A 10881-nucleotide genomic window follows, 5' to 3' on the forward strand; every position below is an offset into this window, starting at 1 on the left:
GAGATCTTTATTCCTCTGAGATGAAGAGCTTTGGCAACAGTGGACATAACTCTTGTGAATACTTGAGGGGCTGTGGACAGACCGAAGCACAGAGTCCTGAACTGATAAGTCCTCTCCTGGAAAACGAAGCGAAGAAACTTCCTGGACGCGGGATGGATCGGAATGTGAAAGTAAGCATCCTGCAGATCTATTGAGACCATCCAATCCCCCGGACAAAGAGAATTGAGGACGGATTGCGTCGTCTCCATCGAGAAACTGGTTTTCTCCACGAAAAGGTTGAGAGAACTTACGTCCAGGACTGGTCTCCAGCCGCCTGAGGCCTTTGGAACAAGAAAAAGGCGGTTGTAAAAGCCTGGAGAGTTGACTTCTTCCACGATCTCTATCGCTCCTTTTAAAAGCATGGAGTCTACTTCCGCACTCAGAACCGAGCATTTTTCTAAGTTGCTGGAATATGCTGTCAAAGCTAAAGGTTCTGTTGCAAGAGGGGGCCTCTTGAGGAAGGGGATAGAATATCCTTCCTTTAGCACGGACGTGGTCCACTGGTCCGCTCCGATCTCCTCCCAAATTTGCCAGAACTGCTGAAGTCTGGCTCCTACTAGTGCATGGAGGACATGCAGATCACTTTTTAATTGAGGGTTTGATAGCCTTGGAGACAAATCTTGCTTTGCCCCGGAAACGAGATCCTGTACGGTTGAAGGGCCTGCCACGAAAGGGCCTATCTTGACTAACTTGAGGACGAGTTTGCGCTGGCAGAGAAGGTTGAGGAGCTTTTGGTTTACGAGTGGATTGCGCCAAAAGGTCCTGTGTGGACTTCTGAGTAAGGGATTTCGACACTTCGGCCACAAGTTCTTGAGGGAAAAGGTACTTCTTATCCAGAGGTGCGAAAAGAAGAGCTGATCTTTGAGTCCTAGAAACTCCACGAGCGACAAAAGAGCACCAAAGTTGTCGCTTCTTAAGAACTCCTAACGTGAAGATGGAGGCTAACTCAGATGCACCGTCACGAATCCCTTTATCTAAGCAGGACATAACAGAAGAGAAATCATCGAAATGCGCTTCGGAAAGACCAAAAGACTTTACCTTCCTACCCAAAGCGCCAATAGTCCAGTCCATAAAACTGATGACTTCCAAAACTCGGAAAACGTTCTTCAAAAGGTGGTCCAACTCTGAAGGAGAGAAGAAAATCCGAGCCGAGTTCATCGCAGAACGACGAGTAGAATCAACGAGACTGGAGAAGTCTCCCTGAGAGGAGGCAGAAGCTCCCAGAGAGAAAACTTCCCCAGTGTCGTAGCAAGCCTTCGTCTTAGTAGAAAGCTTGGAAGGAGGGAAGCAGAAAGTGGTTTTCCCCTGATCACGTTTGTCTTCCAACCAGGAGTTCATTTTCTTTAATGCCTTCTTGGCTGAAATAGAAAGCACTAACTTCATAAAGGAAGAGGTAGAAGGCTTCGAGTCTCTTGCGTACTGAGAGAGAGGGGAAGCCGGAGCCGCAGATGCAAAATCCTCAGGAAAATTATCAATAAAGAAGCAGAGAAGCTTCTTATAATCCCAGCGAGAGGAGTCTGGTTCGTCTACAGGAAACTCTTCCACAACTTCTTCCTCAGACGAAATAGGAGAAAAACCTTCCGCTTGCACATACACATCTTGTGAAGGAGGAGTAGGAGCCTGAATAAGAGCTTGAGGAGGAGCCTGACCCTGAGTAGGCGCCACAAGAGGAGCCTGAACTGGCGCCACAAGAGGAGCCTGAACTGGCGCCACAAGAGGAGCCTGAACTGGCGCCACAAAAGGAGCCTGGGATGGCGCCTCACCTGGCGCTACCTGAGGCGCTTGAGCCTGAGAGAGCGCTAAATCTTGAGGGAGCGCCTGAGCCTGACCAGGCGTACAAGTCTGATCCTGAGCCTGAACAAAAGGAGGATCAAGAGACACAGATCGAGGAGGAGCTTTCGTACTGGGCGCTCCGACAGCTCGAGACGAAGGAGGAGGCATCAAATACACTTCAGAAGGCTTTGCTGGAGAAGAACCAGGCCTTCCGAGCCCGCCAAGAATGCTTCCAATTTTCTTGTGCATCGCTCGAAGAAAGTCATGAGTAGACGAGGATCCAACTGGGGAACGATGATCAGTAGAGCCAGGATCATGATGAGGAAGAGGCGCAGAAGCCACAATAGGCTTACGTGAAACCAAAGGAGAAACACCGAACGCTGGGCAATACCGAATGGGAAGTCTTATACCTCTTACGCACATGAGCCTTGCGCCTGGGAGAAGACTCTTCTGACGACGAAAATCTCTCCGGACTCTCCCAAAACTACAGGAAGGCTCTGATAAGCGAAATGGCTTCTTCTTCTGAACCGCTGAAGGCGAAAGATTCCTGGACCTCTTCAATGGTCTAGACTCGTCGGGAAATCTCCAGCCTCTGCTAGGCGAATCACTGGAGCTTGAAGAAAGACACTTCCTTGAGTCGCCTTTCCAACGGCGCTCCGAAACAGCCTGGGAAACAACAGGACTGTTCGAGGGGCGGCTGCTCGTGAGCAGACCCCACTCACCTCCCTTGGACTTTCAGCATGTCTTCTCCCAGGAGCAGGGGAGCTTGACAGAGGCTTAGGTCTAGGAGAACGAGTAGGCCGAGCAACCACCCCTCCACCACACTAACACTTTGCACTGCACTTAAATTATTCAGAATATCTTGGAAAGAATCCATACGCTCATGAAGGGATTTCACATTAACGCCAATATCCTCCATGGCGCCCACAATAAGGTTAAATCTGGCGTCCATCTGGACTTGATACTCAGACACGGTAACGGGTTCAGGGATATCAGAGTCAGGAATAGGAATATTAGTAGCCACGGGGATATTAATAGAAGTTTCCTGCATAGCTAAGGGAGATTCCGGTTTCTGAGAGAGAGAAGATGAACTTCTAGCTAAAGCTTTCTGGCTCTATCTTTCTCAAGTTTCTTTACATACTTAGATAGAGCCTTCCAATCTTTTTCAGTCATACTGACACATTCATCACACTTCCTCTCATATGAACATTCCTGACCTCTACAAGCCACACAAATTGAATGAGGATCAAGACTAGCCTTGACCAACCTCGTCTTACAGCCTTTGCTGCATACCCTAAAGGTATAAGACCCAGAATCTGACATAATTATCAGAAAACCTGACTAAATAGGTGACAAAAATAAACTGGCAAAGCCGCAAACCAACAAGAGAGTACTTCACTAAGTGAAAAAAGCTCGATGTAGGCAGAAACAATGAAATTTCGCTCGAGTACCGACAACAATGTCGCCGGCGTGACGGCAAAATTATTCTGAAGCATGTTGGAATAGTTCCTGGTACCCCGACAGAGGGCAGGTAAGGGCGATCACCCGATATTCGGACTGGCGCTGCCGCGCGTTTTGAAATTTTGCCGTGACGTCAAAGACTAAAGCTATATGTAACTAACAGGTAAGTTGTATGTGTTAAAAGGCAATGCTTAACTGTTTTAATTAATCTTTCCCAAACAGCACCATACCACGCCTGCGTACATTCTAATAGTCTTATGAGAAATTGAAAGATGACCCTAAACTTCTCCTCAAACTCAGAAGTAGTGGGAGTAACTGTTCAATTATATTACCAGCCTGAACAAAGGACTTGGCATTATCTGAATAAACAGCAACAGGAACACCAAACCTATTAGAAAATCTAAATATGAAAGCTAATATAAATTCCAAGGTTGACATAGACTGGACAACTTCCAAATGTATGGCTCTTAATTTGTATTGAAAAGTCAAGTGAAAATAAGAATGTACACCTTAAATTTTTCTCCATTTTTCTCCCTCAACCATAAGTGGCCTGTATAGTCCACACCAGTATGAGCAAAATTTACACTGACAAATTAACCCTGGAAGAAGGAAAACTAATAAGAAGGAGAAGGATACTTCACTGTGCTAGCATTATAACGCTTGCATACAATACAATTAGTTTTTTCTTATCTTTGACGTCTGAATAAGGACAGACAAAACTGCTTGCCCCAAGCCTGACTCACAATCCACAAACCATGCACACGCAAAAACTAAGAGTGGATTGCAAACCCATATGCATAGACTTACAATGGGCATAATAAATCAACAACTGGGTCAAATGATGCTTCTTATCCACAAGAATAGGATTGACAATATCAAATTTTAAAGTAATGTTTTTATCAATCCGACCTTTAGTTCACATTATACCATTGTCATCCAGAAACAAACTAAACTGCCAACTAAAGGTGGAACTTCAACTAAAGAATTTCTACTCTTTAGATAAGATAATTCAAGAGGAAAAGCTTCCTCTTGCATTAACCTTATAATTTAATTAGAAGCTGCCTCAACAGGGTCAGCTTGAATTTTCCTAAATTTATATACAACAGTAAATACCTTAGAAACTACACTTATAAGCCTAGAAAAACCAGAAAAATTACTAATATTTACAAGAGGTTCCTTTTTAGGGAACATTACAGGAGAAATTAAGTCACCCTTCACATTATCAGGAATACAACCCAAAAGACCCTTAGGCCACTCGTCAGGAGAATTCAACCAAGAAGGCCTACTTTGATCCAAAGACTGAAATTTTCAAGAAAATGCTTACAAGTACAAAGGTTTAGTAAGTATATCAGCCTGATTGCTAGATGAAGGAATATAAGCTAATGAAACTCTACAATATCTATCAGAAATCCTATCTAACAGATTAGAAATTTCCTTCAACCTATTATTCACAAATGTGTTTTTCTCTTAGGAGCCCTATTAGAAAGAATCCAACTAAGAACTACTTGGCTATCTATGAAAAAAGAGTTATGCTTTCAATTTTAGTACAATTTAATCGATTATTTTCAAAAATAGTATCAAAACACTTCAAAGCTAATTGAGCAGCCAAAAGTTCTAAAGTCAGGAGAGTTTTCTCCTTAATAGGGCTAACCTTAGTCTTAGCAAATATCAGGGAACTATGACCACCTTGCACAGCATACATAGCACAACCATAAGCTTCCCTGTCAACTCAGAAAGATCTGCAAACAAAAACAGCTTGACAGGAGCATCAGTTTTATAAGTTTGTCTGGAAAAAAGAAGCTTGACTAACCTCACTGTAAGAACTACAAAATTTACTCCATAACTTAGAAATTTCAGCACTAGCTGTTTCATCCTAGTCCGAAACTTGTTGGCACAACTTGAAATTCATTCGGGCAATAATGCCCTGCAGCATTATAGGTGCAAATATGCCAATAGGGTCAAAGACAGAAGATAAAGCTGACAAAATCTGACGCTTTGAGGAAGCACCCTTGTTCAATTGCTTAACTTTTAATTGTAAGGTATCCTGGTTAGAGTCATAAATATATCCTAAAACCTTCATTTCAGAAGAAGAGCTAATGGAAAAACCATGCTTTTCATCTTCATCAAGAGTAGATAACAAAGCAGGACAATTAGAACCCTACTCCCGTAAAGGCAACCCCCCTGAATATGATATTTTAATGATAAAATAAAGTTTGTTCATACTTACCTGGCAGATATATATATATAGCTGTATTCTCCGAAGTCCGACAGAATTTCAAAATTCGCGGCACACGCAGTGGCCGGGCAGGTGGTTAGTACCCATTCCCGCCGCTGGGAGGCGGGTATCAGGAACCATTCCCATTTTCTATTCAGATTTTCTAACGCCACTGACTCCTGAGGGGAGGAGGGAGGGCAATATGAATATATATATCTGCCAGGTAAGTATGAACAAACTTTATTTTATCATTAAAATATCATTTTGTTCATGAGACTTACCTGTCAGATATATATATAGCTGAATACCACCTTTGGAGGGGGGTAGAGACAGCCAAGAATTAGGAAAAAACCAATTATTGGTAAAATTATTTTGGTTCCTTATCTGATAGCGTAGCTGACTGAGTGGTTACTGTCACTCTAGTCTGCTTCTGCTTTTACTAGAGACCCCAGCGAGGTAGTGACCTATATAGCTGGCGACTTCTAGATGATCTGTCAACGGGGGCGTGACCACAATGTGACTAGATCATAGACCATACAAAGAGGACAAAAGAGCATTACTAACCACCTAACCAACACCTAAAGCGTTAGTTTGCAAAGGATTGGGAAGACTGCCTCCAGTAGTCGACCCAACAACCATAAAAACACAATTAAAAAGGGGATAGGATCAGAGTTACCCCTGTCCCCAAGGTTGCTGAAGCAGCAATGTATGGTCCCAGCGAAAAGCAATTTCGTATGCTACCTAAACATCTTGCCAAGAGTGTGAGGCAAACACCGAATTGACTTCGCCAAAATGTGGCACTGAGAATGTCACTGAGTACCATATTTTTTCTTGAACGCCATGGAGGTAGCAACTGCCCTCACCTCGTGAGCGCGTAACTCTCAACAACTTGAAGTTGGAGTCGTCACAACTAGAGTGTGCGTCCTTAATGACGTCCCTAATGAAGAATGCCAGTGCATTCTTCGACATAGGTTTAACTGGTTGCCTCACAGAACACCATAAAATATCCGAGGGACCACGAGTGTCTTGTGTTCTTTTAAGGTAGTACTTGAGAGCTCTAACTGGACATAGAACTCCCTCAGGTTCCTGTCCAATAAGGTCTGCTAAACCTTTAATTTCAAAGTGTCTAGGCCAAGGGTTAGAAGACCTATCATTCTTAGCCAAGAACTTAGGGCTTAAAGAATAGACAGCATTGTGTTCCTTGAAGCCCACATGACGGCCTCGAACTTCACTCACTCTCTTCGCCGTCGCCAGAGCCGTGAGGAATGCCGTTTTCGAGTAACATCCTTAAGAGATGCAGAGTGGAGAGGCTCAAAAGGACTAAACATCAAAAACTTGAGCACTACGTCCAAGTTCCAAGCAGGGGGAATTAGCTGAGGAACCTTGGACGTCTTGAAAGAGCTCATAAGATCGTGGAGGTCCTTATTGTCAGACAAATCTAATCCTCTGTGTCTGAATACAATCGAAAGCATGCTCCGATAACACTTGATAGTCGGAACTGCTATATCGAGTTTTTCTCTTAAGTAAAGGAGAAAATCCGCAACCTGGCTCACAGTGATAGAGGAAGAGGAAAAGCCCTTCTTTCTACACCAACCTTTGAAGGTTGCTCACTTCGCTAGATATATCCTTTAGATGAAGAACTTCTGGCTCTAGCAATGGCCCGTGCCACCTGGCCAGAAAAACCCCATCGCTCTGACCAAGTTTCGATGGTCTGAAAGCAGTCAGGTTCAGAGCGGGGAGATTCGAAGATATCTCGCGAAGTGGGTTTGTATGAGCAGGTCTGCTCTCATAGGAAGGGTCCTCGGAACGTCTACCAACCAGAAGAGAAACTCCGAGAACCAGTGGTTCGAAGGCCAAAACGTGGGGATGAGAGTCATCCTCGTCCCTTGTGAGGCCGCGAACCTGCGCATGACTTCTCCCAGAATTTAGAACGGGGGAAAAGGCGTAAACATCTATTCCCGTCCAATCCCAGAGAAGAGCATCTATCGCAACTGCCCCCGGGTCGAGTACAGATGAGCTTTATAGAGGGAGCCTCGCTGTTCTTGAGGTCGTGAAAAGATCCACAAGATGGCGACCCCAAAATTTCCAAAAATCTTGGCAAACCTCCTGATGAAGGGTCCATTCCTTCGGCAGGAGTTGATGGCGCCAACAGAGCAGGTCTGCTCGAACATTTTCGACCCTGCAACAAAACTTGTGAGAATCGAAATGTTGCGAGCATAGGCTCAAAGAATAATCTCTCTTGCAAGGCTGAACAGGGAACAAGTAGTATTGTCCGAGTTTGCTAGAACTACACGATTGCAAACTTGGACCTCGAAGAATTGGAGAGCTAAAAGATAGCCGCCAAATCTTTGAAGTTGATGTGCCAGGACACCTGTTCCTCTCTCCAGGTTCCTAACACTTCCTCTCCCTCTAGTGTTGCCCCCCAACCTGTTGACGACCCGTCGGAAAAACAACACTAGGTCGGGGTTCAGAAGCTTGAGGGAGATCCCTTTCTGCAATTTCGTTGGATCGAGCCACCACTACAGATCCTCTTTATATAAGGAAGAATTCTCAATTCCTCTTTCAAGTCTTCCTTGCTTTGCCAGTTCTCCAACAGAAAGAACTGAAGAGGCCTGAGATGCAGACTCCCCAGTGAAACAAACTTCTCCAGCGAGGAAATGGTCCCCAGCAGACTCATTCATTCCCTCACCGAGCATGTTTCCTTTTCCAAGAAGGCCAAGACTTTTTCGTACATAGAAGTTGCCGTTCTTGCGACGGAGACGCTATACAAGCCGCTGAATACATCTGAATTCCCAGACACAATGGACAGTGAGGGGATCAGCTGCGACTTTTCCACAGACCAGAAGTCGCAGGGACTTCACGAGTTGCAGAGTCAACTGAAGGTCCTCCAGATACCTTCGCTTCGATGACACTCGAATCAACCAGTCGTCCAAGTAGAGTGAGATCCTGACGTGCGACAGGTGCAACTGCATCGCAACGTTTTTCATGAGAAGTGTAAACACTCTCGGAGCAAAATGCGACGCCAACAGCATCTGGTGTTCCCAGGCGGTCACCCATCCAAGTACTGACCAGACCCAACGTTGCTTAACTTCACTGATCGGACGAGAAGCGGTGCTTTCAACGTGGTATGGCCGTTGTGCAGAGTCCAAAGCAGAGAGCCCTGAACTGGTACGTCTAGTCCCCCAAGACAACCTGAGATACTTCATCGAACGTGGATGAATTGGGGCGTGAAGATAAGTATCTTGGAGATCCAAAGATACCATCCAATCCCCGGGATGAAGGGCTCCTAGTATTGACTGCGAGGGTCTCCATCTTGAACTTTTCCTTCGGACCAAGTTGTTCGACCTGTTGACGTCAAGACGGGTCTCAGCCTACTGAAAGTTTCGGGACTAGAAACAATCTGTGAAAGTAAAATCCGGGGAACACGAGTCCAAAGATCTGTTCTGCTCTCGGCTCGAACATCTGTTCGAGCAGGTCCGTAATTTTCTGTTTGACAGGAAGGCAGTTGAAACAAAAAACAAAAGGGAGACAGAAGGGAATCAAAGTAACCTCTCTCTAACAGTAGGAGGACCAAACGTCACCTCACTCTTTCAGGCTTGTGCAAAAATGAAGCCCTGGTTGCAAAAGGTCTGAGAATGAAGGGAGTCACTTGCTACCTCTCTTGGAAGTGACATTCCTTCAGGAAAAAACTCTCTCGTGGTGCGGGTCTCGTGTTGCTTCCATGGAAGACCCCTTTGATATCTGACATTTAGCTTTCTTTACTTTTTGTATCTGAGAACGGTGCAAGCGTTATATGAAGGAGATGCAGTTTGAATGTCGATAACTATAGTTTTGAGAAAAACGATATTTTTGCTTCTCTGTGTATTTATTTGTACGTTACACAGTTTGATGTTTTATGACATAATGAAAAGCCAAAAAATAGACCTGCAAAGTAATATAACTTAAGCTAAATGAAGCTAAATGAAGCGAAGTGTCAAAACACGGCTGAGATTTGTACGACGTTTTACTTAGTCAAGCTCTGACTGCTACTGACTGACTGCCACTGACTGCCTGCGGCATTCCTGTCTTTCGCTGATGCGTACTATGTCCACAGGGTTGCCATAGATCGCATTAGATATTTCATAGCTAAAGTACCACCGATATGCTAATAATATCATTACATTATATGAAAATGTAATTTGACTATGATAGGTTACTATTTTGTTTATAACTTCTAACTGTGAACTTTTTAAATAAAACTTTCTGAGAAGATAGTCAGGATATGTATGATACCATATGCTCATGATATCATTTTATTTCCGATTTTTCGTCAAACGCTCCCCTTAAGACAAAGACAATGCGAGAAGGTGGAGAGAGGAGCCGGCGGTTGAAGTCTCAGGGAAACAGATCATGAAAAAGCCGAGTCTGATAATCGGGAAGAAGAAGACGAAAGAAGTTTCTCTTCATACAAAGGCTGTGACGAAGAGGATGTTCTTCCGCGGCTAATTGGGTCTTGAGTAATTAATTGAAAGTAGTTCCACGATTCGCCGATACGTAAGCGGGAACTCCGCGAACAGAGAAGTCGTCAACTAGGGTACGTATAGTAAACATAAAAAATGTGTGGGAAGCTTCACGATTAGCGTGTCATCCTTGCGCAAGAGCCATGCTAATCTTCTCTGTATCGTTCCAATTAGTATATGTACTGCCGAAGCAAAACAAGTACTGGCTAAATTAAGAAGGACATCGGATGTTGAAGCGGGTAGTTGTGCGACATGATGAACAACTGGAGCGGTGTCAACACAAGACTTGAAGCTATACGAAGCGGCGCGGAGCGTCATGGGTGTGAGAAGCTCCATGTAAGTACTAGAAGAGAGTCACAGCGTGGCGCAGCGTCATGGCGGCGCGGCGCCCGCTCCAGGGTGAGGCGCGTGAAGCGTGGCGCTACGGCAAGAGCGCTCTGGCGCGAGACAGAAGAAAAGGCCAACACGTGACTCGGGAAGACGAATGGGAAGCCACTAAACACTCTCTCTTAGACGACAGACGCTCTGTATCGTTCCCAAGCGGAGACAGAAGGTGAAAAGTCTGTACCTCTTAACAGGCAGATTCGAATGTGGAAAGGTTCATGAGCATCCAGCTGTTGTTGCAAACCAACAAAATCTTATGCGTTGGAGAAGCCACTCTCGGAAGAAGGAGGCTGAACCTGAGAGGGAAAGGGGCGAAGGCGTATACTTCCTTCCACAGGGAAGAAGCTCTGGCCCTTTACCTTGGCCAGCGACAGGAAGTCCCGAGTAGAGTGATCATTCGAAAAACACTTTATTCTCTTCTGCAGAGGAATATCCACGCAATTTTCGGGGAAGAGTACAAACGTCTAGAGGAAGAGGACGTGAAGCGTCCTCTCCTCTAAGCTTCTCTTA

General features: G+C 44.8%; 1 non-coding gene and 1 pseudogene across 1 annotated transcript; both read right to left on the reverse strand.

Moving 5' to 3' along the window:
* Window positions 1–8508: 8508 nt before the first annotated feature.
* On the reverse strand, window positions 8509–8627 carry LOC136837901 (5S ribosomal RNA). The gene has a single exon (XR_010852802.1). It is a non-coding gene; the product is annotated as a 5S ribosomal RNA (ribosomal RNA).
* Window positions 8628–10081: 1454 nt separating this feature from the next.
* On the reverse strand, window positions 10082–10182 carry LOC136837902 (U6 spliceosomal RNA; annotated as a pseudogene).
* Between the last annotated feature and the right edge of the window lie 699 nt (window positions 10183–10881).

The sequence above is a fragment of the Macrobrachium rosenbergii genome, unplaced genomic scaffold (assembly GCF_040412425.1).
Source record: "Macrobrachium rosenbergii isolate ZJJX-2024 unplaced genomic scaffold, ASM4041242v1 13875, whole genome shotgun sequence".
Classification (NCBI taxonomy): domain Eukaryota; kingdom Metazoa; phylum Arthropoda; class Malacostraca; order Decapoda; family Palaemonidae; genus Macrobrachium; species Macrobrachium rosenbergii.